The sequence below is a fragment of the Bombina bombina genome, chromosome 6, assembly GCF_027579735.1.
Source record: "Bombina bombina isolate aBomBom1 chromosome 6, aBomBom1.pri, whole genome shotgun sequence".
Lineage (NCBI taxonomy): Eukaryota > Metazoa > Chordata > Amphibia > Anura > Bombinatoridae > Bombina > Bombina bombina.
The window spans coordinates 1,129,162,605-1,129,174,510 of NC_069504.1; positions in this window are offsets into that span (position 1 = coordinate 1,129,162,605).

Consider the following 11,906-nt stretch of genomic DNA (forward strand, 5'->3'; position numbering starts at 1 on the left):
ATGCAGATAGTTTAGTTATATTCGTTAGTACTCTTTACTGAGGAAATAAATATTGGCAACACTAAAATATGTGTAGAGAGGTAGGGATACACACCAGGGGTAAATAGATTAGAGGCTAAGGTGAGTGTAGGCCACAGGAATTGCTCAGGTCTTAGTGGATGAGTGGGTGTCAGGATGTTTAGAGGGAGCATCTGTGAGTCTCAGTGTGAGATAATAGGAAAATGTATGGGGGCTATGTGGGTTTTTACAGGATGGTTAACATGGTGTTGTAGCTTTAACATGACTGAATTTGGTTTGTGTGGTATCTTAGGTTAGTTTGGGCTGCAGGGAATTAGATAGTTCAGTGTACAAAATTCACAATCCTAGTTTTAAAGGACTTAGAAGAACTTTCATAGCCACAAGGAGTTTGGCAAGTTGTCAAAAGAGAGTGGTACAATTTGTAGCACTGGAGAATTAATGGGATTACATAGGTATCCAAGGGCCATAGGACTCTGGGGTTAGGAAAGTTGATGAATATGGGTAGTTGTTTTGTGTCTTGACAGCGATACTATTTTCACCAGGAATGTCAAATCCGATGTGACAGTAGTGTTCCATTATGGAGGGGGTTAGCTGGGTGTAACAGAGTCTTATGTAACAGCGTGTTTACTCTTACAGCAGCTATGTAATTTAAGGACAGGTGGATCAGAAGAAACTACTACTTGCCGAGAGAGTAAACTCGCATGATTAAAAGTGTTTGATTAGGCATAGCTGCTAGCTGCTGCTGTAAGAGTAAACACGCTGTTACATAAGACTCTGTTACACCCAGCTAACCCCCTCCATAATGGAACACTACTGTCACATCGGATTTGATATTCCTGGTGAAAATAGTATCGCTGTCAAGACACAACACAACTACCCATATATATCAACTTTCCTAACCCCAGAGTCTAAAAATTTGGGTTCGCGAACGTCGAACGCGAACTTCAACAACTGTTCACGAATGGCCGAACCGGGCGAACTGCCATAGACTTCAATAGGCAGGCGAACTTTAAAACCCACAGGGACTCTTTCTGGCCAAAATAGTGATGGAAAAGTTGTTTCAAAGGGACTAACACCTGGACTGTGGCATGCCGGAGGGGGATCCATGGCAAAACTCCCATGGAAAATTACATAGTTGATGCAGAGTCTGGTTTTAATCCATAAAGGGCATAAATCACCTAACATTCCTAAATTGTTTGGAATAACGTGCTTTAAAACATCAGGTATGATGTTGTATCGATCAGGTAGTGTAAGGGTTACGCCCGCTTCACAGTGACAGACCAAACTCCCAGTTTAAAGGGACAGTCTACACCAGAATTTTTATTGTTTTAAAAGATAGATAATCCCTTTATTACCCATTTCCCAGTTTTGCATAACTAACACATTTATAATAATATACTTTTAACCTCTGTGATTATCTTGTATCTAAGCCTCTGCAAACTGCCCCTTTTTTCAGTTCTTTTGACAGACTTGCAGTCTAGCCAATCAGTGCCTGCTCCCAGATATTCTATAAGAGTAGGGGGCGCCCTAAATTGTAATTGTAACAATGGTAAGATATAATTCTATTATATACAGATTTCTAGCAATCAGATCAGAACAATCAAATGTGAGATAAAATTAATAATAAATAATAAAATAAAATAAAATACCATAAAATATAATGTAACAATTTATGCAACAAGTGTGAGACACTTAATAATAGTTGTGACAGTTCAGATTACTTAATATAAAGTCATTGAGAGGAGGACAGAGATTATAGAGGCAGCAATCTGTAGAGAATCCGGCCGGGATCCTAAGAAGATGATCTAAAAAACATAAGAGAGACAGATGCGCCACATGGCCCAATATTGTTTGTTCAGCGGGGTAGATATATTCTAGTGGTACCAATATTAACTCACAATCTAGGAAGCACTCCAGTTAGTGCAGCAGGAGCAGTCTGGGATTAGTCACAGTCACCCAGCAGACCGACCTCTAGGACAGAGTGGTGTGTTTCTGTGATGGAAATACAAGCAAACACAAAGGTGCCTATATGGCCTAGTACTGTTTTGAACCAGAGGATGATGTTGTGTATATTTGAAAATATACTCACAATTGGTAAAGCATCTTCATTGATGCTAATCAGGCAGGAAGGGGTCAATGCAGTCACCCAACAGACTATGGCAGGTTCTCACAGCAGGCAGAACCGCAAGAGATCCAAGGGATCAGATAAGGTCCAAATGATACACAATAGCAAGTGTTTAGATAAAAAGTTGATACTTTACTTGGTAAAACAATAAAAACAAGCGACGCGTTTCTCAGCACACAGGCTGTTTCCTCAGGCTTATAAAATGTAACCAAAACACTTGCTATTTATAACACACAATTGTAACAACCTAATTAGGCACACATGTTTAGGGGAGTGACAGAGAACAAATCCCTATGGTAACATCCTATCACAATTCACTATGATGAGTGGTAAATACAATACAGTAAATAACTAACTAAGCATAACCTTCTAATACATAATAAATTCTCAGAGATCGTACATATTTTGTCTCCTATGAATATATCAAACACACACAAATTGAGAGATCCTATTGGGCACCACCTAACCCAGTGGCGATTTTATAATTCCCTATGTGATTTTGATAATGTTACTTATATAAGTTCTTTTTGTTAGGCCGTGTAAGCTGAGAGAATTTGTGTTTACCAATGGAATATATTACCTTGATCTTGTATAAATACCGATGTTTATTTGTATTTTATTCCATTTCGGCGTTCCCTAATGGAGACTGCGCATGCGCGTGCGCTCATCTGTTGATCATTGCATGACAGGAGCGCATGCGTGTAATGGAGTCAAACACATTGGGTATAGCCAATGAGAAAGATTCCAACCGCGGGCCAATCAAATGGTGGATATCCCATCATGTGATATGCCCGATTCAGTCCTTTAGAATATATATTATAGATTGGAGCAGCGGATAGCAGGTCCAATCATAGACAATATAAGCGGAACTGTTAAAGACAGTCTGTCAGAAACTAATTAACACTAAAGTCCGCACATTCATATAGGGCCAAGATGTACAGCTCAGTGAGATATATAATTCGTGATCGTCAGTTACTACTATACTTATCGAGTCACTGATCACATGACCAACTCATAATACCAGCCAGTCAGCGATGGGTATTGTAGCCTATCAAATTGATAGATGACCAAGGTGTGTCAGTAGGGAACAAGGTCTATAGAAATGAGTCAAATGTTATGTGTATGAATGTTAGAGAGCGACACACGCACTCCGAGAGGCCCCAGATTGTTAAGCTTGATACAATAATAAATTGAGGTGTTTATTCCTAGCCATCAAACCCAACAACAACATTGGTAACAATCTCAGTTCTTGAAGTCAGAATGCAATTAAATAAACCTGTCAGTAGAACTAAAATGTGGACATAAAAGTGACATGAGATACTAAGATTGTTCAGTGTTATATAATAAATGTTTATAAAAAGTGAAGATTGTATCACAAATGACAATTCCTAAGTGAGTGCAAATCGTGCAAGAATTGCCTAATAACCTGCTATTAGATGATAAATATGGTAAGCAGCATCTTTAAAGATTATATAATACATGTTGGAAAAGAGTTATTTAAATAACAGGTGTAAACATGTTATAAAAAATGGATTATTCCTAATAAATATTAGGAACACATAAGTGATAATAGTGACTAGTGTGGACCATATAGATTATCATGGTGCCATGATATAGGAACATTGCTAATAAGTGATGGGGACTAGTGTATATAAATATAAATCTAATTGGTGATAGTAACTATAATTATAAGTGTTCGAATTACATGTAAGTAAGCCATCACAGAAACACACCACTCTGTCCTAGAGGTCGGTCTGCTGTGTGACTGTGACTAATCCCAGACTGCTCCCAGATAACTTCTCGTGCACGAGCACAGTGTTATCTATATGAAATACGTGAACTAACACCCTCTAGTGGTGAAAAACTGTTAAAATGCAATCTGAAACAGGTGGGCTTCAAGGTCTAAGAAATTAGCATATGAACCTCCTAGGTGATAAAAGTAAATTGGAAAATTGTTTAAAATTACATGCTCTATCTGAATCTTGAAAGTTTATTTTGGCCTAGACTGTCCCTTTAACGCACCGCAAACAGTCCATTTGCACAACCGCAAACTCCCCATTTGCACAAGGTTGGATACCAAGCTAGCCATGTCCCGTTCCTTGTCCTCACTCATGTCATTGAAGGTCTCTTCCTCCACCCAGCCACGTACAACACCAAGGGTCCCCAAAAGGTGACAACAATCCCCCTGGGACGCCTGCTGTGTTTGGTCTTCCACCTCCTCAAAGCCACCTTCCTCCTCTTACTCCTCTTCTTCAGACTCCTCTCTCTGCGTTGCCTCTCTCTGCATTATTATAAGGTGTGTTAAGTAGTACTATTCCTATCAGTTTAATCCCTTTTACGTCCCCTAACATGGGACGTGTATATGGCATCGATTTTAGGAACCGGGAGATGGAAAAAGATGCTTGGTCGGTCTTCCTACTTCAAATTTGGGGCACTGCGCGTGCAATCTAATGTACCACCAGATAGGAGTGGTGTGTTAAGTAGTACTATTCTTATCAGTTTAATCCCTGTTACGTCCCCTAACATGGGACGTGTATATGGCATCGATTTTAGGAACCGGGAGATGGAAAAAGATGCTTGGTCGGTCCTCCTACTTCAAATTTGGGGCACTGCGCCTGCAATCTAATGTGCCACCATATAGGAGTGGTGTGTTACGTAGTTCTATTCTTATCAGTTTAATCCCTGTTACGTCCCCTATCAGGGGACGTGTATATGGCATCGATTTTACGAACCGGGAGATGGAAAAAGATGCTTGGTCGGTCCTCCTACTTCAAATTTCGGGCACTGCGCGTGCAATCTAATGTGCCACCAGATAGGAGTGGTGTGTTAAGTAGTACTATTCCTATCAGTTTAATCCCTGTTATGTGCCTTTTTTTTGGTTTGGATTTTGAAGCCACAGTGCAGCACCAGAGGCCAGAAAAATTAGGCATGTACACATGCCTGAAAAATTAGGTATTGTTGCAGCCGCTGCTGTAGCAGCGGCCAGAAAAATTGATGTTTGTTTCCCAAGCAGAACGTGCCCTAAAACATTGTGGCTTGAACCCTAGTTGGTGGCGGATAAGTCACGCAAGTCATCCGGCATTCAGAGATAAAATACAGCAGCGTGTGGACCATTTTTAGCCCAAGGCAGCTCATCTCATCAGGCCTTTTTTAGTCGAATGTATCGCCCACTGTCAGTCCCTTGGGGATCCATCCCTCATTCATCTTAATAAAGGTGAGGTAATCTAGACTTTTTTGACCTAGGCGACTTCTCTTCTCAGTGACAATACCTCCTGCTGCACTGAAGGTCCTTTCTGACAGGACACTTGAAGCGGGGGAAGGCCAGAAGTTCTATCGCAAATTGGGATAGCTCAGGCCACAAGTCAAGCCTGCACACCCAGTAGTCAAGGGGTTGATCGCTCCTCAGAGTGTCGATATCTGCAATTGAGGCGAGGTAGTCTGCTACCTGTCGGTCGAGTTGTTCTCTGAGGGTGGACCCCAAAGGGCTGTGGCGATGCGTAGGACTTAAAAAGCTCTGCATGTCCTCCATCAACAACACGTCTGTAAAGCGTCCTGTCATTGCTGGCGTGGTCGTGGGAGGAGGAGGATTACTTTCACCTCTTCCCCTGTTAGATTCCCGTTGTGCTGTGACATCACCCTTATAGGCTGTGTAAAGCATACTTTTTAATTTCTTTTGTAACTGCTGCATCCTTTCCGACTTGCGGTAATTCGGTAACATTTCAGGCACTTTATGCTTATACCTGGGGTCTAGTAGCGTGGACACCCAGTACAGGTCATTCTCCTTCAGCTTTTTTATACGAAGGTCCCTCAACAGGCACGACAGCATGAAAGACCCCATTTGCACAAGGTTGGATGCCGAGCTAATCATGTCCCGTTCCTCATCCTCAGTGATCTCACTGAAGGTATCTTCTTCCCCCCAGCCACGTACAACACCACGGGTACCAGATAGGTAAAAACAAGCACCCTGGGATGCCTGTTGTGGTTGGTCTTCCTCCTCCTCCTCAAAGCCACATTCCTCCTCTGACTCCTCTTCCTCACAATCCTCTTCCAGCATTGCCGCAGGTCCAGCAAGCGATGCTGATAAGGCTGTTTCTGGTGGTGATGGTGACCACAACTCTTCCTCTTCCTCTTCACGCTCATCTATGGCCTGATCCAGCACTCTTCACAGGGCACGCTCCAGGAAGAAAACAAATGGTATGATGTGGCTGATGGTGCCTTCAGTGCGACTGACTAGGTTTGTCACCTCCTCAAAAGGACGCATGAGCCTACAGGCATTGCGCATGAGCGTCCAGTAACGTGGCAAAAAAATTCCCAGCTCGGCAGAGGCTGTCCTAGCACCCTGTTCATACAAATAGTCGTTAACGGCTTTTTTTTGTTGGATCAGGCGGTCGAACATTAGGAGTGTTGTATTCCAACGTGTCGGGCTGTCGCAAATCAAGCGCCTCACTGGCATGTTGTTTCGCCGCTGGATATCTGAAAAGTGCGCCATGGCAGAACGCCTGAAATGGCCACACACCTTCCTGGCATGCTTCAGGACGTCCTGTAAGCCTGGGTACTTATGCACAAAGCGTTGTACGATCAGATTACACACATGTGCCATGCACGGCACATGTGTCAACTTGCCCAAATTCAATGCCGCCACCAAATTTCTTCCGTTGTCACTAACCACTTTGCCGATCTCCAGTTGGTGCGGAGTCAGCCACTGATCCACCTGTGCATTCAGGGCGGACAGGAGTGCTGGTCCGGTGTGACTCTCTGCTTTCAGGCAAGTCAACCCCAAGACGAAGTGACACTGCCGTATCCGGGATGTGGAATAGTACCTGGGGAGCTGGGGGGATACCGTTGATGTGGAGCAAGACGCAGCAGCAGAAGAGGACTCAGCCAAGGAGGTTATGGAAGAGGATGAAGTAGGAGGAGTAGAGGAGGTGGCAGCATGCCTGCCTGCAAGTCGTGGCGGTGTCACCAACTCCTCTGCAGAGCCACGCATTCCATGCTTGGCAGCCGTCAGCAGGTTTACCCAATGCGCAGTGTAGGTGATATACCTGCCCTGACCATGCTTTGCAGACCAGGTATCAGTGGTCATATGGACCCTTGCCCCAACACTGTGTGCCAGACATGCCATTACTTCCTTTTGCACAATAGAGTACAGGTTGGTGATTGCCTTTTGTGCAAAGAAATTTTGGCCGGGCACCTTCCACTGTGGTGTCCCAATAGCTACAAATGTTTTGAACGCCTCAGACTCCACCAGCTTGTATGGTAAAAGCTGGCGGGCTAAGAGTTCAGTCAAGCCAGCTGTCAGATGCCGGGTGTCAGGTTTTCTGTTCTCTACATATTTCTGTCAGCTACACCCACTCCCTCTCATTGGCTGAGACTCTTTTAAAACACCTGCTCACAAATCAACCTGTGCTTAGTATTGAAGATAGTACACCATACTTTTGGATTACAAAGCCAGCACTCTGCCTTTTTGGAAGGCTTCTCTAAATCTCTGTTTTCCTGCCTAGGATTTCACTACAACTGAGGAACAATCTACACAAGTTCAGCCTTGTCACGGAGACTTCTACCATTGCGATTCCAAACGTATCAGTGGGGTAATTCTAGCTCATACAACTAAGTCAAATTGTCTGCCTAATAACTTTTTCCTTCAACTCACAGTCTAAGCGAGCTTACTTCAAAGGATCCTGTCAGCCGCTCGCAATCCGCAGCACCGCTCTCCTCTGATTTCTGCTCCAAGCTGCCTGTCAGTTTTTTCAGTGACTCCGCTGCAGCGTGACGTCACATCCTCCACATTCACCGCAGACGCAACTGATTCTCGGCAACACCGGAGCTGAACAGCACTCTCTCCTGTTCCCAAACAATATCAGGTACTCTTTCCAGTTCTGAAAACATAACGCTCACTGTTGTTATATTCTGTAAAAGAACCAGCCTGTATCTTTCATTAAGCAAGCTCTGCATGAACTTTACCACTTGTAATCACTCTATTTACACAAGAATCCGCTCCTCAGTTATATCTTGCCTCCAGTTCTGAGGCATTGCCTTTGCCTACGTTCTATACAGGTTACTACTTTAATAGGCCAATCTATCAGTTATTAGAGAGTTCCTCTCTCTCCTCACCTAGTCTTTGTAAAATCACTTATCTAGTAGAATCCCTTTCATTCATAGGGGATTCATTTAGCTGGGTGAGACATACCAATATTTATTATAAGGTTCTGCAGTTGTGTTTCATACTCAGATTTGTTAATCCCTTATACCGGGCAAGGGGGTGACTTTGTGACATGGGCTTCTTACACTCAAACATGTCCTTGACAGACACCTGACTGTGGGCAGATGAGCAGGAACTGCTCAAGGCGAGAGACGGAGTGGCGGATGTTTAGAGGGGGCAAGGAGGACAGCAGTGGTTGACGTGGCTGAAGATGCTGGACCAGGAGGAGGATGGCGGCTTTGAGTTTGTGTTCTGCTTCTACTCATGTGTTCATCCCATAGGCGTTTGTGATGTGCGATCATGTGCCTTCGCAAAGCAGTTGTACCTAGGTGGGTGTTGGACTTCCCACGACTCAGTTTCTTTTGGCACAGGTTGCAAATGGCATTGCTGTTGTCAGAGGCAGACACACAAAAAAAATCCACACTGCTGAGCTCTGCAATGACGGCATTCTGGTGGTGGCAACAGCATGCGTTGATTGGCATGCTGTCTGGCTGTCCCCGGGTGCCGATGCATGCTGTCTGACTGTGCCACTAGCTCCTTGCGACGACCTCCCCCTCCTTCCAACTCGTCTCCTCCTCCTCTCTGTCTCCCCATCTGAACTTTCCCCCTCTTCTTCTTCTCTTCTAGCGGGCACCCACGTGACATCCACGGACGCATCGTCATCATCAACCGCTTCACTTGTATCTGACAAGTCAACAAAGGAAGCAGCAGCGGGTACAACATCATCATCATCACACCGTACGTCCATGTGTGTAATGCTGCCTGACTGAGACATATCCCTGTTATCTACATCCTCTGGCAATAATGGTTGCGCATCACTATCACTCATTTCTTCCAACTGATGTTTAAATAACTCCTCTGACAGATCAAGTGAAGCGGCTGTGGTGCTAGTGTTGGTGGTGGCGGCAGGCCGGTGAGTGGTAACTTGAGAGGTGCCCGAAGCTAAGCTGGAGGAGGATGGTGCGTCAAGGTTCCGAGCGGAAGCTATAGAAGATTGGGTGTCCTGTGCTAGCCAGTCAACTATGTCCTCAGAGTCAGAAATGTTCGAGTTCGGGGTACGTGGCCTCTGAACACTGGGCATTATTCTAGGGCCAAAGGCAATCACAGCACCACGAACACGCTTGATCTCCTTATATAAACTAAGATAAAACAGCCTGCCTCTGCCTGTCATATTTTTTTTCGATTAGTGGTACTATGCGTGCAAGCTACTGTGACAACAGATATGAGTGGCACTGTGCACTGGCAGAAGTTGGCAGAGTAGACGCTGTAGGCCTGACACACACGCTTGTAGACAACTAACTGCTATTCAATCTATTACAGTCAAAATTGTATTTTTTTTTAAATGTACACTACTGTTACACCAGATATGAGTTGCACTGGTGTGACACTGTGCCCTGGCAGGCACTGAAACGCACACGTGTGAAGGAAACTGACTGCTATTATTTAACACAGTCAAAAAAGTGTTGTTTTTTTAAATCTACACTACTGTTACACCAGATATGAGTTGCACTGGGGTGACACTGTGCCCTGGCAGGCACTGAAATGCACATGTGTGAAGGAAACTGACTGCTATTATTTAACACAGTCAAAAAAGTATTATTTTTTTTTAAATCTACACACTACTGTTACACCAGATATGAGTTGCACTGGGGTGACACTGTGCCCTGGCAGGCAGGCACTGAAACGCACACATGTGAAGGAAACTGACTGCTATTATTTAACACAGTCAAAAAAGTGTTGTTTTTTTTTATATTTAAACTACTGTTACACCAGATAGGAGTTGCACTGGGGTGACACTGTGCCCTGGCAGGCAGGCACTGAAACGCACACGTGTGAAGGAAACTGACTGCTATTATTTAACACAGTCAAAAAAGTGGTTTTTTTTTTTAAATCTACACTACTGTTACACCAGATATGAGTTGCACTGGGGTGACACTGTGCCCTGGCAGGCAGGCACTGAAACGCATACGTGTGAAGGAAACTGACTGCTATTATTTAACACAGTCAAAAAAGTGTTGTTTTTTTTAATCTACACTACTGTTACACCAGATATGAGTTGCACTGGGGTGACACTGTGCCCTGGCAGGTAGGCACTGAAACGCACACGTGTGAAGGAAACTGACTGCTATTATTTAACACAGTCAAAAAAGTGTTGTTTTTTTTAAATCTACACTACTGTTACACCAGATATGAGTTGCACTGGGGTGACACTGTGCCCTGGCAGGCACTGAAACGCACACGTGTGAAGGAAACTGACTGCTATTATTTAACACAGTCAAAAAAGTGTTGTTTTTTTTTTAAATCTACACTACTGTCACACCAGATATGAGTTGCACTGGGGTGACACTGTGCCCTGGCAGGTAGGCACTGAAACGCACACGTGTGAAGGAAACTGACTGCTATTATTTAACACAGTCAAAAAAGTGTTGTTTTTTTATATTTAAACTACTGTTACATCAGATAGGAGTTGCACTGGGGTGACACTGTGCCCTTGCAGGCAGGCACTGAAACGCACACGTGTGAAGGAAACTGACTGCTATTATTTAACACAGTCATAAAAGTGTTGTTATTTTTATATTTAAACTACTGTTACACCAGATATGAGTTGCACTGGGATGACACTGTGCCCTGGCAGGCAGGCACTGAAACGCACACGTGTGAAGGAAACTGACTGCTATTATTTAACACAGTCAAAAAAGTGTTGTTTTTTTATATTTAAACTACTGTTACACCAGATAGGAGTTGCACTGGGGTGACACTTTGTCCTGGCAGGCAGGCACTGAAACGCACACGTGTGAAGGAAACTGACTGCTATTATTTAACACAGTCAAAAAAGTGTTGTTATTTTTATATTTAAACTACTGTTACACCAGATATGAGTTGCACTGGGATGACACTGTGTCCTGGCAGGCAGGCACTGAAACGCACACGTGTGAAGGAAACTGACTTCTATTATTTAACACAGTCAAACAAGTGTTGTTTTTTTTTTTAAATCTACACTACTGTTACACCAGATATGAGTTGCACTGGGGTGACACTGTGCGCTGGCAGGCAGGCACTGAAACGCACACGTGTGAAGGAAACTGACTGCTATTATTTAACACAGTCAAAAAAGTGTTGTTTTTTTATATTTAAACTACTGATACACCAGATATGAGTGGCACTTGATCTCCTTATATAAACTAAGATAAAACAGCCTGCCTCTGCCTGTCATATTTTTTTTCGATTAGTGGTACTATGCGTGCAAGCTACTGTGACAACAGATATGAGTGGCACTGTGCACTGGCAGAAGTTGGCAGAGTAGACGCTGTAGGCCTGACACACACGCTTGTAGACAACTAACTGCTATTCAATCTATTACAGTCAAAATTGTATTTTTTTTTAAATGTACACTACTGTTACACCAGATATGAGTTGCACTGGTGTGACACTGTGCCCTGGCAGGCAGGCACTGAAACGCACACGTGTGAAGGAAACTGACTGCTATTATTTAACACAGTCAAAAAAGTGTTGTTTTTTTTTAAATCTACACTACTGTTACACCAGATATGAGTTGCACTGGGG